The 19,396-nt window shown below is 41.0% G+C and overlaps 1 protein-coding gene across 1 annotated transcript in view; it reads right to left on the reverse strand.

Moving 5' to 3' along the window:
- TRPC3 (transient receptor potential cation channel subfamily C member 3) overlaps positions 1-19,396 on the reverse strand; it is a 448,690-nt gene that overhangs the window by 302,344 nt on the left and 126,950 nt on the right. The window lies entirely within an intron of this gene.

A 19,396-nucleotide genomic window follows, 5' to 3' on the forward strand; every position in this document is an offset into this window, starting at 1 on the left:
GCTAGCTTAGAAATTACAAAAATTCAACATCATAGACAGAGCTGTGATTTCTATGTCTTTGTTCAGAGTCACACCAAAATGATCAAATTTAAATCCACAGTATTAGTTAGATGTTATTTTTTTATTGGGCAATATATATTTTCATCAGAAAGTATTAGTATAGTATATTAATATCATCAGAAATTTCATGTGTTGCCTGCGTGCAAGTCTTTAGTCTTTAGGGCTGCATGCTAATGCTTCTCTGGTATACTGCACTTTTCTGTACATCCAGTTTCACCAATGTTGTGTAGACACAACAAGTGACCATCACTAACTGCAGAGGTTATCTTAAGGGCATTGACACATCACAACTATGGTCAATGATTGGCTACAGAGGTCACTTTCGACTCACCACAATTATCACTAGCGCCTGGTAAACAGAAGCCAGCAGTCGACCAAGGAATCATTTGCAAAAAGGCAACTGGGGATTAGTGAGGCATTATTTTATACCTTTGGCAACTCGGTGCAAATAATAATCGGGTTGGAAGACCCTTTTGATTTAGTTTGTAATGCATAAGAGTTAGGGACAATTTAAGCCACTAGCCAGACTTTAAATTAACCATGTATTGAGAAAAGCTCATCTATCCCTTCCTATATTACTAACCATATTGATGACTCATCCTTAGGGCTACTTTGAAAAATGACAAAATTATAGCACAATGGGACATTAGCCAAAATTTTGAAACTTTTGTCAATTTGGAGATCACGAAGGTCTATGCACTTTTCAAATGCACTGGATTTATCAAGAAGCATGCAACTCTGATAAATCAGTTGCATCTGACTCCAACATGCCTCCTCATCGAGACTGGCACAAACAATGCCGCGCTTGATGAATCGGGGGCCCACACCTCCGTCATACTCTTTTGCAGCCACCACCAGATGCTCTAGGTACTAAACAATGATTTACTACTACAACTTGGTAATATAGCCTACTATGATACTTTTCGCTATACAGGTTTTTACACTATATGAAGCTAGGCAGGTGTGTGTTGTACACATATATAGAATACAATATTTTTGGTGGAGAGAAAAAGAAATTGCAACTGTAATCTGAAATTAATACAATAGTAATACTCTGGAAACAAAAGAACCAATAAACAATACAAAAACAAGTTCCTGAATAAAGCAATACTAGAAGAACAAGTGAAGCAAGCCGAAATATATTCTATTTACATTTTAACTAAGCAACAGGAAACTTTTCTTCACTTTGTGTTTTTATCACATAGTTTATAAAGAAAACCACATGGAACATGGCTCAGGGAAAGAACACGACAAATGATAATATTAGAATAAATAAGTACTGATAATGATAAGCCTTTGAAGATGGGAAGTTTTCTCATCTTGGATTAAAAGTTGATATTTGGGGTGTGTTGCAGTTTTTAGCATACCCAAGTGACACTTAAACAAACAGTCTTACAAATTAGAAGGCAAAGTTTTACCTCTGCAAACATTTTATGAACTGGCATGGTGCAGTGAAAGGATGGACCCAGAAGATGAAAGGAAGCCGCAGTAGCACTAAAGTAAGCAGATTCATTAGGTGTGGGAACAGAGCCGACTGTACACTGACCGGGAGTGCATAGACAAAGCTTACAGACACTTTGCTCTCAGACTGGGAATTATACTCAGGCACAACCGAACACTTTATCCGTGGTTCTGGCTTCATATTCAATAGGAGACAGTTGACATTTTTTTTACATACTTTAAAAAGTAATTGTAATATTGTAGATGATTTCCATCTATCACCGGAAAACGTTTCTGGTAAACTTTTGTTCAGTTTTTGCTGATCACTTATTTCCACTTCTCCCCTGTGTATTTAGGGTTTTTTTTCTATGTTTTTAAAATCTGCCATACAGTTCCAGAGATTTTTATTTAGTTCTAATTTTTATGGTCTTTAAAAGGGGTTGCTGCTTATAGTGGACCATAATTCTTATAGGGAAGGGGTCCTGGACTGGGGAAATAGACTGGTCCCTTCCCAGCTCAGGTTCTGCCCTCCCCCTTCATCTCTTTTCCCATTTTGCCTGAGTTATGTTGAACATGTTTGGGGTTAATCCCGGCTGTACCTTTTAGGTGATCTGTAGGAGAGTTTTTTTCTGTGGCAGAGTCTGTTTTCTGGTTTTAGCTACTGCCTCTGCTCTTATTGTACCGCCCTTTCTCACCACTCCTCATATATTGGTAAATGTGCTCCGCAGCAATAAAACCCCCTTTCCCTGTTTCCTCTCCCTCTTCTCTTGTACCCGCTGTATATGAGCTTCCTTCCCTTTTGTTTATACTGATATGTTTATGATATTTTTTAAAAATCAAGTGATTTTGTGTGTTTTGATAAGGTTTCTATATTTTTAAATCAAGTCACAGCTGGCGGTAAAATTACATGGTTTTGAGCTTTATATGAGCTGAAATCGGGCTTGCCCGCCGGGAGTCCACTGGGGCATACCGTTTCAGCTTGATGATGGTTAAAGATGAAAAAATACAGTTTGGTTAAATTCATCTTAATAAAGCTGTGGCCGACTCTAACACAAATGTAACTTCTTTTATGGACAGTGTATTTATTTAAAGGTGGGTGTTATGTTTATGGGGCTTATGTTTTCATATCAACAGTCCACGGTTCACTGGAGGCCTGCCTTTAGACTGCTCTGCAATCTCCAGTGAGCACCAGCCCCCTTAAACGGAACCTGTCAACAAGATTGTGATGAGTAACCTACAGGCAGTGCCAGGTTGGTGCTGTTATACTGATTAAAATAATACCTTGGTTGATGAAATCCGTCTTGTGGTTGCTGTTTAATCTTAATTTTCAGCATTGAGTTAATGATGTGCTCGTGCTTCGGTGCGGCACTCAAGCATTTTACTGCTCGATAATCACTATACGGCACATTTGAAAAAAACAGAAAACAGAATATGCAGGGGAGCAGCAGAATTAAAAACAAAAGCTGGCCAAATTTTACCTGGTGACAGATTTTCCTAATTATGTTTCCCTATGCATGGGCAACATACTCCAGCTATATGTTTGCAATCCTAATAATTTTGTACCTGTTGACTAATAGGAGAAATGTTATGTGTCTGTTGTCTTCATGAGAGAAGTGCTCACCTTGTTTCCCGCTACTACTGGGGTCTCAGGAGCTATGTCGTAATGTCTGTATACTCTTTTGCTCCCTCCCTGCCCAGGAGATGTATGAATGAGATCTATGATCAGACCATGTTCCTGTACGGTCAGACACAGCCGTTACACAGCACATAGCAGGGGCATATTTATAACATTTTCTCAGCATAGGAACATTTTTTTAAACACATCCAATTGTGGAAATTATTATTATTCAAAGATCTATTAATTAAAATGTTGATTAAAATTTACTTTGTTCGTGGGAAAACTTCTTTAACCCCTTTCCCACATTAGACGTATAGTTATGTCTATGGTGCGCTCCCCATTTGCTGCGGGCTCCGGCGGTGAGCCCGCAACTTTTCCGGCACATGTCAGCTGATCTGAACAGCTGACATGTGCCTCTAAGAGCAGCGTGTAGAATTGTGATCCACCCGCTGCTGTAAACATGTTAAATGCCACTGTCAATTATTGACAGTGGCATTTGACATGCTTGCACCAGAAGCGCATCACTAATCCCATCCATCAGCGCCCATGTCACATGACCGCGGATTGCCAATGGGTTGGAATGACAACCCGGGGTCTGCAGCAGACCCCTGTGGTTGTCACTGCCAGATAGCTATGAGCACCGCCCAGCGGTTGGCGCTGATAGCAAGTGCAGAAACCCTGCTCTGTGTAGCACAAGTGATCAAATGATCACAGCTTCTAATCTCCCATGGAGACTATGAAAGCAAGTGAAAAGTAAAAAACATAATGTTTTTAAACCCTTAAGCCCCGAGGGTGGTTTGCACGTTAATGACCGGGCCAATTTTTACAATTCTGACCATTGTCCCTTTAAGAGGTTATAACTCTGGAACGCTTCAACGGATCTTGGCGATTCTGACATTGTTTTCTCGTGACATATTGTACTTCATGATAGTGATAAAATTTCTTCGATACAACTTGCGTTTATTTGTGAAAAAACGGAAATGTGGTGAAAATTTTGAAAATTTCGCAATTTTCCACCTTTGAATTTTTGTGCCCTTAAATCACAGAGATATGTCACACAAAATACTTAATAGGTAACATTTCCCACATATCTACTTTACATCAGCTCAATTTTGGAACCAATTTTTTTTTGTTAGGGAGTTATAAGGGTTAAAATTTGACCAGCAATTTCTCATTTTTACAACACCATTTTTTTTTAGGTACCACATCTCATTCGAAGTCATTTTGAGGGGTCTATATGATAGAAAATACCCAAGTGTGACACCATTCTAAAAACTGCACCCCTCAAGGTGCTCAAAACCACATTCAAGAAGTTTATTAACCCTTCAGGTATTTCACAGGAATTTTTGGAATGTTTAAATAAAAATTAACATTTATTTAACTTTTTTTTACACAAAATTTATTTCAGCTCCAATTTGTTTTATTTTACAAAGGGTAACAGGAGAAAATGGACCCCAAAAATTGTTCTACAATTTGTGCTGAGTACGCTGATGCCCCATATGTGGGTGTAAACCACTGTTTGGGCGCATGGCAGAGCTCGGAAGGGAAGGAGCGACATTTGACTTTTCAATGCAAAATTGACTGGAATTGAGATGGGACGCCATGTTGCGTTTGGAGAGCCCCTGATGTGCCTAAACATTGAAACCCCCCACAAGTGACACCATTTTGGAAAGTAGACCCCCTAAGGAACTTATCTAGATGTGTGGTGAGCACTTTGACCCACCAAGTGCTTCACAGAAGTTTATAATGCAGAGCCGTAAAAATAAAAAATCATATTTTTTCACAAAAATTATCTTTTTGCCCCCAATTTTTTATTTTCCCAAGGGTAAGAGAAGAAATTGGACCCCAAAAGTTGTTGTAAAATTTGTCCTGAGTACGCCGATACCTGAGATGTGGGGGTAAACAACTGTCTGGGCGCATGGCAGAGCTCGGAAGGGAAGGAGCGCCGTTTGACTTTTCAATGCCAAATTGACTGGAATTGAGATGGGAGATGAAACCCCCCACAAGTGACACCATTTTGGAAAGTAGACCCCCTAAGGAACTTATCTAGATGTGTTTTGAGAGCTTTGAACCCCCAAGTGTTTCACTACAGTTTATAACGCAGAGCCGAGAAAATAAAAAATATTTTTTTCCACAAAAATTATTTTTTAGCCCCCAGTTTTGTATTTTCACAAGGGTAACAGGAGAAATTAGACCACAAAAGTTGTTGTCCAATTTGTCCTGAGTATGCTGTTACCCCATATGTGGGAGGGAACCACTGTTTGGGCGCATGGCAGAGCTCTGAAGGGAAGGAGTGCCATTTGGAATGCAGACTTAGATGGATTGGTCTGCAGACATCACGTTGCATCTGCAGAGCCCCTGATGTACCCAAACAGTAGAAACCCGCCACAAGTGACCCCATATTGGAAACTAGACCTCCCAAGGAACTTATCTAGATGTGTTTTGAGAGCTTTGAACCCCCAAGTGTTTCACTACAGTTTACAACGCAGAGCCGAGAAAATAAAAAATATTTTTTTCCACAAAAATTATTTCTTAGCCCCCAGTTTTGTATTTTCACAAGGGTAACAGGAGAAATTAGACCACAAAAGTTGTTGTCCAATTTGTCCTGAGTATGCTGTTACCCCATATGTGGGAGGGAACCACTGTTTGGGCGCATGGCAGAGCTCGGAAGGGAAGGAGCGCCATTTGGAATGCAGACTTAGATGGATTGGTCTGCAGGCATCACGTTGCATCTGCAGAGCCCCTGATGTACCCAAACAGTAGAAACCCGCCACAAGTGACCCCATATTGGAAACTAGACCTCCCAAGGAACTTATCTAGATGTGTTGTGAGAACTTTGAACCCCAAATTGTTTCACTACAGTTTACAACGCAGAGCCATGAAAATAAAAAATCCTTTTTTTCCCACAAAAATGATTTTTAGCCCCCCAAATTTATATTTTCCCAAGGGTAACAAGAGAACTTGGACCCCAAAAGTTGTTGTCCAATTTGTCCCGGGTACGCTGATGCCCCATATGTTGGGGTAAACCCCTGTTTGGGCGCACGGGAAAGCTCGGAAGGGAAGGAGCACTGTTTTACTTTTTCAATGCAAAATTTGCTGGAATTGAGATCGGACGCCATGTCGCGTTTGGAGAGCCCCTGATGTGCCTAAACAGTGGAAACTCCCCAATTCTAACTGAAACCCTAATCCAAACACACCCCTAACCCTAATCCCAACGGTAACCCTAACCACACCCCTAACCCTGACACAACCCTAACTCTAATCCCAACCGTAAATGTAATCCAAACCCTAACCCTAACTTTAGCCACAACCCTAACCCTAACTTTAGCCCCAACCCTAACCCTAACTTTAGCTCCAACCCTAGCCCTAACCCTAACCCTTGCCCTAACCCTAACCCTAGCCCTAACCCTAAACCTAACCCTAGCCCTAACCCTAACCCTAGCCCTAACCCTAGCCCTAACCCTAACCCTAGCCCTAACCCTAGCCCTAACCCTAGCCCTAACCCTAGCCCTAACCCTAACCCTAACCCTAATGGGAAAATGGAAATAAATACATTTTTTTTATTTTATTATTTTTCCCTAACTGAGGGGGTGATGAAGGGGGGTTTGATTTACTTTTATAGCATTTTTTATAGCGGATTTTTATGATTGGCAGCCGTCACACACTAAAAGACGCTTTTTATAGCAAAAAAGTTTTTGCGTCTCCACATTTTGAGACCTATAGTTTTTCCATATTTTGGTCCACAGAGTCATGTGAGGTCTTGTTTTTTGCGGGACGAGTTGATGTTTTAATTGGTAACATTTCTGGGCACATAACTTTTTTTGATCACTTTTTATTCCGATTTTTGTGAAGCAGAATGACAAAAAAACAGCTATTCATGAATTTCTTTTGGGGGGGGCGTTCATACCGTTCCACGTTTGGTAAAATTGATAAACCATTTTTATTCTTTGGGTCAGTATGATTACAGCGATACCTCATTTATATTATTTTTTTATGTTTTGGCGCTTTTATACGATAAAAACTATTTTGTAGAATAAATAATTATTTTGGCATCGCTTTATTCTGAGGACTTTAACTTTTTTATTTTTTCTTTGATGATGCTGCATGGTAGCTTGTTTTTTGCGGGACAAGATGACGTTTTCAGCGGTACCATGGTTATTTATATCCGTCTTTTTGATCGCGTGTTATTCCACTTTTTGTTCGGCGGTATGATAATAAAGCGTTGTTTTTTGCCTCGTTTTTTTTTTTTCCTACGGTGTTCACTGAAGGGGTTAACTAGTGGGACAGTTTTATAGGTTGGGTCGTTACGGACGCGGCGATACGAAATATGTGTACTTTTATTGTTTGTTTTTTTATTTGGAGAAAGAAATGTATTTATGGGAATATTTTTTTTTCTTTATTTTGGAATTTTTTTTTTTTTTTACACATGTGGAATTTTTTTTTTTTACATTTTTACTTTGTCCCAGGGTGGGGGCGTCACAGATCGCTGATCTGACAGTTTGCACAGCACTCTGTCAGATAGGCGATCTGACTTACAGTGCTGCAGGCTTACCAAGCGCTTGCTCTGAGCAGGCACTTGGTAAGCCACCTCCCTCCCTGCAGGACCCGGATGCCACGGCCATTTTGGATCCGGGCCTGCTGCTGGGAGGAGAGGTAAGAGACCCTCGCCTCAACGCGATCACATCGCGTTGCTCCGGGGGTCTCAGGGAAGCCCGCAGGGAGCCCCCTCCCTGTGTGATGCTTCCCTGTACCTCCAGCACACCGCGATAGTCAGCTGACACCCGGCCGCGATCAGCCGCGCTCCCCCCAAGAGCGCGGCCGATCGCATATGACGTACTATCCCATCACTGGGAATTAAGTCCCAGGTTACCTTGATGGGATAGTACGTCATATGGGATTAAGGGGTCAAAAATAGAAAAAAAATATCAAAAATTCAGACCACACACCATTCGCCCTATTCAAAATAAAACAATAAAGAAAAGAAAAATACACATACAGATCTGGCAAAAAATAAGAGGCCACTGCAAAATGTAAATTGTTCTTTTATTCTATAAACTTCTGACATGTCTCTGAATTTCAAAGCAATAAAGTTTGTATTTTCCTTCCGAAAAGGAGAAATGGTCAAAATTAAAATAAATAACCAGTGCTTTCAGACCTCAAATAATGCAAAGAAAACAAGTTCATAATCATTTAGAAACAACAATACTAATGTTTTATCTCAGCAGTAGTTCAGAAATCAATATTTTGTGGAATAACCATGATTTTTAATCACAGCTTTCTACCAGTCTTTCACACTGGCGCAAAAATTTTAGTAGTTCTTCTTTGTTTGATGGCTTGTGAGTCACTATCCATCATCCTCTTGGTTACATCCCAGAGGTTTTCAATGGGGTTCAGGTCTGGAGATTGGGCTGCCCATGACAGGGTTTTGATGTGGTGATCTCTTAATTTTTGCCAGAGCTGTATTTGTTATCGCCTGATCTATAAATATATTAAAATAATTAATCTGATCGGTAAATGGAGTAATGAGAAGAAAAGTCAAATCGCAAGAATTACATTTTTTGGTCGCAGCAATCTTGCATTAAAATGCAATAACAGGTGATCAAAAAATCGTATCTGCTCTAAAATGGTATCAATAAAAACATCAGCTTGGTGCACAAAAAATAAGCCCCCACTCAGTCTCAGATCACGAAAAATGGAGACGCTACGGGTGACTTTTTTTAAAGAAACTTTGGATTTTTTTTCACCACTTAAATAAAAAAGAACCTAGACATGTTTGGTATCTACGAACTCTTAATGACCTGGAGAATCATAATGGCAGGTCAGTTTTAGCATTTAGTGAAAATGCTAAAATAGCAAAACAAAAAGCAATTCTGTTTTCCAGTACACTATATGGCAAAACCAATGATGTTGTTCAAAAGTACAACTCATCCTGCAAAAAACAAGCCCTCACACGGCCATATTGACGGAAAAATAAAAAAGTTATGGCTCTGGGAAGAAGGGGAGCAAAAAACGAAAACTCAAAAATGGAAAAACTTAAGTTGGTGAAGCGGGTAATTTTGTTGCTTTTAGTCCCAGAAAGGGGATACGCTGTGATGAGTTTATTTTCAAGGATAACGTAAAGGGATTGCGAAAAGCAGACAATCCCTTAAACAGTGTGATACCATTTATAAGATGGATAGGGAGTGAGATGTAATCCTGCATGGACATCTTAGTATTACATAACACCCATTAAGAGTCATAACACATATCCTCCATTGCAAGTCTTTAGTGTAAGCACAGTCCATTCCACCAATTCCCTAATCTGATTCTGCTAAATCATATTGATAGGAGTTGCAAAAAAGCTACGCTTTGAGATAAAGTTTTACTTTGTCTGCACAATACTATAAGACTGCTACAAGTTATGAAATGTTATTGGAAATTAATTGTTCAACTTGGTGTATATATGAATTGTAATAATATGAAATGTTGCCTGATAGCCAAGGGATTACATAAACTTGTGAATTAATCATTGGAACAGTGAGATTATAATTCAGCTTTGAGAGCATGGTGATAGCCAGCAGCATTAGCCATCTGAAGGAGCTGTTTCAAATTCTTGAGGTCATTAAGCTACCTGCATAATGACCTCAAGAGCACAAACAGAAATGTATAATATACTAAGAAAGAGAAACACAATAGATAAAAATAAAACAAATTAAAACATTAGACATAAAAATACTAAATTGGAACTTATGGGACTTGTCCTGTAGGTAGAGTTTGAGACCCTGGTGCATCAATAATGTAAGTAAAGGATGCAGTGAAAGTAACTAAAATAAAGGACACAAACTTTTGTAAAGCAGAAAAATAAAATCATCAATTAATATTAAGATTTGTTCTAAACTCTGGAACATAAAAACACATCATTGGTTCTTTTACTCAATGAATCAGATAACGTTATCAGGCTACAAAATGATATACGTGGAAAATAGAAGAGCTATATAATATGTAATATGGTGAAATGAATGTATGTTGATAAAAAAAAATGGACGTAGTAGAAAGTAGGAATCCATTCATGGAAAGAGACGTCTGAAAACGTTCTTCTCTGATTGCTCCCATTTTACCACATAGATGTTGTTTGAACTAGAGGGGGTTGTTCGAGTGGGCATTTCCATTTCAGCATTGTTGATGGTTTACCATGGCAGCAGGGGCCTACTGAAGGCCCCAATCTCAGACATCTTGGTTCTCCCATAATTTACTGCATGATACAATACTAAAGTATTGCAGGTTAAAGTCCCCTAGTGGAACTAAAAAACGTGAAAGAATTTTAAGACAAATTAAGAAATGAATTAAAAACAAACAGATTAAATCACCTACCTGTTACCAATCCAAAAATAAAGAAATTACAAAACAGACATTAAAACATAAGATTTTTAAAAGCAAATTAAAAAAACTATAGAAGTTTGGCATATCTGTTGCTGGTAATTTTTTTTTACTATACACTGAATGTATTAAATACACTTAAAAAAGAAAACAATGGGGAATTGCATTTTTCCACCATTCCATCCTACAAGGAATTATCACTCCATTTCTCAGTAAAATCTACGACTTTTCCCACAGAAGAATAAAGCAATCAATGGGAAAATAAAAAAGTTGTGATTCTTGGAAGAAGGTGGAGAAGGAAAGAAAAGTCCCCCCACTCCTAAAAGGGGAAGATAAATGGGAAGTCAGCTAAAGTGCAATAGTAAGAAAGTGCAATAATAAATATAGTTTTCCTCTTTAAAAAATGAAAGCAATTACTTAGTAATCACAATAATACAAACTACATACCATAAATATAACCTATTATGGTCCCTCCATTTAAATGATAATGGATTCCTGGCACATAAAATGATGCCCATGCCCCGAGTATCCATATGCATCATAATAACCACTTATTTTCCGCTTTATGCTGGATAGTGAAGACTGGTAAAGATAAATGCAGTATAGTGCTACCGATTTATTTTCAAATGTATGTAATAAACTACCACTCTGCCCTTCCATTAGGGTCCTATAAAGTTAAGCCACTGAGCCAAATTTAAATTGCCACTACCAGCGGGGGTGAAGGTACCCATGGGCACACCACTAATTATAGCAGAAGAGTTAAAGGAAACCTGTCATGTGAAAAAAACACTATTAACCTGCAGACATGGGGTTAATTTAAAAGTTAATAATGTTCTTAATTAACTTTATTCCCTCCGGCAGCTTGGTCTTTCAGTCAAAGAGGGGCAGCCAGTGCAAATTCAGTCACGGTTCAGTACATAGTGATCGACGGCTGTAACCAGGCCCTGTCACCGACTGAAAGCTGGCTCTACAACACATCAGTGCTAAGCCAGCTGTCAGTCAGTGTCGGGGCCTGGTTACAGCCGACGCTCATTGTTTACTTAGCAGTGACTGAAGCTGCGCCTCTATGACTGAAAGCCTGAGGCTGCTGTGATCTGGATTGGATCTTGCAATTTTTTTTTAAATGTTGGTACATATACAGATACCACATGGATGTAAAAATGGACATATGAATGACGCACAGATGTAAAAATTACATACATGACATATGGATTGAATATGGATGAAAATCATCATTTTTTTCTGGAGGATAATTGGAAGATTTTACATATGCTCATCGGAACTGTGAGGTAAAATTTTAGCAAAGGTTACACTTCAAATTAATAAGACTAAAATCGCCCTCCCTCATAGGCCTCGTGTTTGTTTAATAGTACTTTACTGTTCATGTGTCATGCCATTTGTTTTCTTTCATATTGTCAGGCAATTCTCTATGATATTCCACAATGAAAATCTCTGTCTTAGGATGCCTACAGTGAGAATGTCTGACTCTGTGACAGCAAGATCACAAATTACTGTTATCAAACTATTACTCTAATATGAGAATACATTATAGATGTTAAATGATATAGTATATAATAGTTCATAGGCTATAATTTGTGTCAGCTCAAGAGAAATGAGACAAAATATATTGCCACATACAATATGCTATGCAAGCTGCTATAATTTATGTTTTGATGAATGGAGCCATATGATTGAGCACAGTTTTAGTTTTATGCTCAGGACATTTTAATTAATATTCCTATTAGTGCTTTAATGAAAACAAATCTTCATTTTTCACATACATCACTGTATAAATTCACCAGAACATGTTTAAGGCTACGTTCACATTTGCGGTCGGCGCCGTAGCGTCGGGCGCCGCAGCGTCGCCGCATGCGTCATGCGCCCCTATATTTAACATGGGGGCGCATGGACATGCATCGCACTTGCGTTTTGCGCCGAATGCGTCCCTGCGGTGCCCGCGTCCGGGCGCAGAGGACGCAGCAAGCTGCATTTTTGCTGCGTCCAAAATCAATGAAAAAAAGGACGCATGCGGCGCAAAACGCAGCGTTGTGCATGCGTTTTGCTGCGTTTTTGTTTGCGTTGTGCGCTGCGGCGCTGACGCTGCGGCGCACAACGCAAATGTGAACGTAGCCTAACACTGATCCTGCTGTGTTTCAGAACTACATGTATAACATGTATACACAAATCAGCATAGAGATATAAGGGTTTTATTTTTTCCCTTGTGTTAAAGGGAACCTGTGAGCTTCCCCAGGCCTCCCAAACCACCACCGTGTATTTATTAATCCCTTTATATAGTTCCTAACTCCTAACAATCCCCTTATCATGGCTTATTGATTTATTATATCTATGCCTAAAATACAGTTTATAACTGAGCTAATTATTGTCTGACTAATTGTGGGGCCATTGCTTTCCCCATACTAATCATCCCACTAATAATTTTATCACTGCCTTGTGGGCATGAATGACTTCTAAAAGGTGTCGCCACTAGCTCTTTGCAATCTCTACCTCACTGGCAATGTGCAGTAAAGGCCGATGTATACTTCTTGGCTTCAGGAGTACCCTACCATGCCCAGAGAAGTAGCAGTGACTTGGGACACAGAAATGTGTGAGATTTGCAAAGAACTGGCAGTAACTGCTGGCTGAGTCCTGGGTCACCAATGTCTCCCTGGGTATGCGCCATGCACCGATGAAGCCAAGGAGTGTACAACCAACTCACTATGCATTGTGAAGGAGGCAAACATTTGCAAAAAGCTGGCAGTGACACCACTCTTGAAAATCATGTCACTCTTGCCCACAGAGACATGATAACACGATTAGTGAGGCAATTAGTCCTAGTAATCACCCACTAATTAGCATATTGCAAGCCCAGTTACAAAATTGATTTTATGGAGACTCAAAAATCTATAGGCCACAAAAAGGGGCTTAGGAAACACATAAAGGAATCATTAAATACATGGTGCCTATATGAAGGACATGGGAAAGCTGACAGTTTTCCTTTAAGTGTATTAAGATTATTTACAGCCATTTTTGGTAATTGCTTAGTCTACAGATACTAAATTTCTATAGATAATAACCTCTAATATTGGCTTTTTGCCCAGAAGAGGTGACATATCAGGACATGGACCCAACAATGAAGGATGCCTTGACGATGGCTGTTGGGCTCACATATATTGGCCAATCTATGAGCTAAGTACCTTATTTTTTACTGTGATTTTTCATAGCAATTTTGCAGATTAATATTTCATATATAAATTATTTAGCATTCCCCCATTTTCTATGGCAGTGGTGCGGTTCCAGTGTTCTAGAGTAATCATTCTTAGCAATTCAGGGTGCAACCTTATAGTTTCTTATAGTTATATGTTTAATTCAGGGTGCAACCTTATAGTTTCTTATAGTTACATGTTTTTGGTTGCTACCTGTTCACATTAGCTTAGATATGCTGGTCCTTTTTCTCTATTTGTAGTAACCACTAATGACAGCCATTAACCCCTTCCCGACCCATGACGCCACATAGGCGTCATGAAAACCCGTGCCAATCCGACCCATGACGCCTATGTGGCGTCATGGAATGATCGCGTCCCTGCAGATCGGGTGAAGGGGTTAACTCCTATTTTACCCGATCTGCAGGGAGAGGGGGAGTTGTACTTCAGCCCAGGGGGGGTGGCTTCACCCCCCCGTGGCTACGATCGCTCTGATTGGCTGTTGAAAGTGAAACTGCCAATCAGAGCGATTTGTAATATTTCACCTAAAAAACAGGTGAAATATTACAATCCAGCCATGGCCGATGCTGCAATATCATCGGCCATGGCTGGAAAACCTGAAGTGACCACCCCCCACCCCACCGATCGCCCCCCCACCGCTCCGTTATGGGGTCCGGTCCCCTCCGTCCTGTGCTCCGCTGCCCCGTGCTCCTGCCCGCTCCCCCGTCCTGCTGTCCGCTCCCCCCGTCCTCCGATCACCCCCCCTGTGCTCAGATCCACCCCCCCACCACCCCTTCATACTTACCGATCCTCCCGGTGTCCGGCCGTCTCCTCGCTGGGCGCCGCCATCTTCCAAAATGGCGGGCGCATGCTCAGTACGCCCGCCGGCCGGCAGATTCCTTACAGGTACATTTTGATCGCTGTGGTAGGTTCTACCACAGCGATCAAAATAAAAAAAATAATAAATAAACCCCCCCCTTTATCACCCCCATAGATAGGGACAATAATAAAATAAAGAAAATATATATTTTTTTTTTTCCCACTGTGGTTAGGGTTAGAACTAGGGTTAGGGTTAGAACTAGGGTTAGGGTTACGGGTAGGGTTAGGGTTATGGCATGTGCGGATTTGGCAGCGGATCCGCAGCGGAACGGCCGCGGATCCGCAGCGGATCGGCCGCGGATCCGCAGCGGATCGGCCGCGGATCCGCAGCGGATCGGCCGCGGATCCGCAGCGGATCGGCCGCGGATCCGCAGCGGATTGGCCGCTGCGAATTCGTAGCAGTTTTCCATCAGGTTTACAGTACCGTGTACACCTATGGAAAACCAAATCCGCTGTGCCCATGGTGCGGAAAATTCCGTGCAGAAACGCTGCGTTGTATTTTCCACAGCATGTCAATTCTTTGTGCGGATTCCGCAGCGTTTTACACCTGTTCCTCAATAGGAATCCGCAGGTGAAATCCGCACAAAAAAACACTGGAAATCTGCTGTAAATCCGCAGGTAAAACGCAGTGCCTTTTACTTGCAGATTTTTCAAAAGTCGTGCGGAAAAATCTCACATGAATCCGCTACGTGGGCACATACCCTTAAGGTTAGGGTTGGAATTAGGGCTAGGGTTGGAATTAGGGTTACGGGTGTGTTGGGGTTAGGGTTGTGGTTAGGGGTGTGTTGGGGTTAGGGTTGGGATTAGGGTTATGGCTACAGTTGGGATTAGGATTAGGGGTGTGTTGGGGTTAGTGTTGAAGTTAGAAATGAGGGGTTTCCACTGTTAGGGCACATCAGGGGTCTCCAAACGCAACATGGCGCCACCATTGATTCCAGCCAATCTTGCATTCAAAAAGTCAAATGGTGCTCCCTCCCTTCCAAGCCCCGACGTGTGCCCAAACAGTGGTTTACCCCCACATTTGGGGTACCAGCGTACTCAGGACAAACTGGGCAACAACTGTTGGGGTCCAATTTCTCCTGTTACCCTTGCAAAAATAAAAAATTACTTGCTAAGACATAATTTTTGAGGAAAGAAGAATTATTTTTTATTTTCACGGCTCTGCGTTGTAAACTTCTGTGAAGCACTTGGAGGTTGAACGTGCTCACCACACATCTAGATAAGTTCCTTGGGGGGTCTAGTTTCCAAAATGGGGTCACTTGTGGGGTGTTTCTACTGTTTAGGCACATCAGGGGCTCTGCAAATGCAACGTGACGCCCGCAGACCATTCCATCAAAGTCTGCATTTCAAATGTCACTACTTCCCTTCCGAGCCCTGACGTGCGCCCAAACAGTGGTTTACCCCCACATATGGGGTATCACTGTACTCACAACAAACTGGGCAACAAACATTGGGGCCCAATTTCTCCTGTTACCCTTGTGAAAATAAAAAATTCTGGGCTAAAAAAATATTTTTGAGGAAAGGAAACACATTTATTATTTTCACGGCTCTGCGTTATAAACTTCTGTGAAGCACTTGGGGGTTCAAAGTGCTCACCACACATCTAGATAAGTTCCTTGGGGGGTCTAGTTTCCAAAATGGAGTCACTTGTGGGGAGTTCCTACTGTTTAGGCACATCAGGGGCTCTGCAAATGCAACGTGACGTCCGCAGAGCATTCCATCAAAGTCTGCATTCCAAAACGTCACTACTTCCCTTCCGAGCCCCGGCATGTGCCCAAACAGTGGTTTAGCCCCACATATGGGGTATCACCGTACTCAGGAGAAACTAGACAACAACTTTTGGGGTCCAATTTCTCCTGTTACCCTTGCAAAAATAAAAAATTCTGGGCTAAAAAAATATTTTTGAGGAAAGGAAACACATTTATTATTTTCACGGCTCTGCGTTATAAACTTCTGCGAAGCACTTGGGGGTTCAAAGTGCTCACCACACATCTAGATTAGTTCCTTGGGAGGTCTAGTTTCCAAAATGGGGTCACTTGTTAGGGAGCTCCAATGTTTAGGCACACAGGGGCTCTCCAAACGTGACATGGTGTCCGCTAATGATTGGAGCTAATTTTCCATTCAAAAAGCCAAATGGCGTGCCTTCCCTTCCGAGCCCTGCCGTGTGCCCAAACAGTGGTTTACCCCCACATATGGGGTATCATCGTACTCAGGACAAACTGGACAACAACATTTGGGGTCCAATTTCTCCTATTACCCTTGGAAAATTAAAAAATCCTGGGCTAAAACTCATTTTTGAGGAAAGAAAAATTATTTTTTTATTTTCACGGCTCTGCGTTATAAACTTCTGTGAAGCACCTGGGGGTTATAAGTGCTCACTATGCATCTAGATAAGTTCCTTGGGGGGTCTAGTTTCCAAAATGGGGTCACGTGTAGGGGAGCTCCAATGTTTAGGCACACAGGGGCTCTCCAAACGCGACATGGTGTTCGCTAACGATTGGAGCTAATTTTCCATTCAAAAAGTCAAATGGCACGCCTCCCCTTCCGAGCCTTGCCGTGCACCCAAACAGTGGTTTACCCCCACATATGAGGTATCAACATACTCAGCAGAAATTGCCCAACAAATTTTAGGATCCATTTTATCCTGTTGCCCATGTGAAAATGAAAAAATTGAGGCTAAAAGAAATTTTGTGTGAAAAAAAAGTACTTTTTAATTTTTACGGATCAATTTGTGAAGCACCTGAGAGTTTAAAGTGCTCACTATGCTTCTAGATAAGTTCCTTGGGGGGTCTACTTTCCAAAATGGGGTCACTTGTGGGAGCGCTCCAATGTTTAGGCACACGGGGGCTCTCCAAACGTGACATGGTCTCTGCTAGCGATGGAGATCATTTTTCATTCAAAAAGTCAAATGGCGCTCCTTCCCTTCCGAGCCTTACCATGTGCCCAAACAGTGGTTTACCCCCACATGTGAGGTATCAGTGTACTCAGGAGAAATTGTCCAACAAATTTTAGGATCCATTTTATCCTGTTGCCCATGTGAAAATGAAAAAATTGAGGCTAAAATAATTTTTTTGTGAAAAAAAAGTACTGTTTAATTTTTACGGATCAATTTGTGAAGCACCTGGGGGTTTAAAGTGCTCACTATGCTTCTAGATAAGTTCCTTGGGGGGTCTAGTTTCCAAAATGGGGTCACTTGTGGGGGAGCTCCAATGTTTAGGCACACGGGGGCTCTCCAAACGCGACATGGTGTCCGCTAAAGATTGGAGCCAATTTTTCATTCAAAAAGTCAAATGGCGCTCCTTTCCTTCCAAGCCCTGCCGTATGCCCAAACAGTGGTTTACCCCCACATATGAGGTATCAGCGTACTCAGGACAAATTGGACAACATCGTTCGTGGTCCAGTTTTTCCTTTTACCCTTGGGAAAATAAAAAAATTGTTGCTAAAAGATCATTTTTGTGACTAAAAAGTTAAATGTTCATTTTTTCCTTCCATGTTGCTTCTGCTGCTGTGAAACACCTGAAGGGTTAATAAACTTCTTGAATGTGGTTTTGAGCACCTTGAGGGGTGCAGTTTTTAGAATGGTGTCAATTTGGGGTATTTTCAGCCATATAGAACCCTCAAACTGACTTCAAATGTGAGGTGGTCCCTAAAAAAAATGGTTTTGTAAATTTTGTTGTAAAAATGAGAAATCACTGGTCAAATTTTAACCCTTATAACTTCCTAGCAAAAAAAAAATTTGTTTCCAAAATTGTGCTGATGTAAAGTAGACATGTGGGAAATGTTATTTATTAACTATTTTGTGTCACATAACTCTCTGGTTTAACAGAATAAAAATTCAAAATGTGAAAATTGCGAAATTTTCAAAATTTTCGCCAAATTTCCGTTTTTTTCACAAATAAACTCAGAAATTATCGACCTAAATTTACCACTAACATGAAGCCCAATATGTCACGAAAAAACAATCTCAGAATCGCTAGGATCCGTTGAAGCGTTCCTGAGTTATTACCTCATAAAGGGACACTGGTCAGAATTGCAAAAAACGGCAAGGTCATTAAGGCCAAAATAGGCTGGGTCATGAAGGGGTTAAAATGCTCATAAAGGGGACCTACTTTCTGATTCATGCTGCCAAAACCACAGGCAGAATGAATCAAATCCTGGCTGCACAATTGCAGCCAGGTATATATTTCTCTAAAATGCTCCGGCGTTGCAGAAAAAGTATATTTTAAAGATCTGACCGGGAACCATAGCCAGAGATGAGACCAGTCTGGCTCTACCCAGCTCCGTTCTAGGTGCTAGACAAGTATCTCGCTATGGAAGGATCTGGCCGGGGCGCAACCGGACTGTTATGGTTCCCGGCTAGACCTTTAAAGTATATCTTATCTACTAGACTGGAGCATTTCAGAGAAATGTATGCAATTGTGTAATTTGGCTGCAAATTTGCAGCTGGGATCTGATTCATGTTGTCAGCTGTTTGGTTGGCATGAATCAGATGACAGGTTTCTCTAAACAGCACCTGTCTCATCACACTACAAGAGAAGAAAAGCATGGAATGCTGGCCTCAACCACTCCCTTTTGGTGCACATATTAATCTAATATATCTAGAAACTGTCCATATTGTCATAGTCTGTAACTTGTCATCTTCTCTTTTTTCTTTAGGCAATTGCTGTCAACTCTGCAAACACAATAATTACAGAAATATTCTTTCACTTATTTCCCAGCATGCATTGCTCCTGCCATTGTTCAATAACTTGCCTGCCCTGAACAGGAAGTCTGTCTCTCTTTTTCACCTGTATACAGTTTGACTAGGAGAGAAGGAGAATCAGAGCCTTGCACCAATTCCTGA

Source organism: Ranitomeya variabilis, chromosome 1, assembly GCF_051348905.1.
Source record: "Ranitomeya variabilis isolate aRanVar5 chromosome 1, aRanVar5.hap1, whole genome shotgun sequence".
NCBI classification, from domain to species: Eukaryota; Metazoa; Chordata; class Amphibia; order Anura; family Dendrobatidae; genus Ranitomeya; species Ranitomeya variabilis.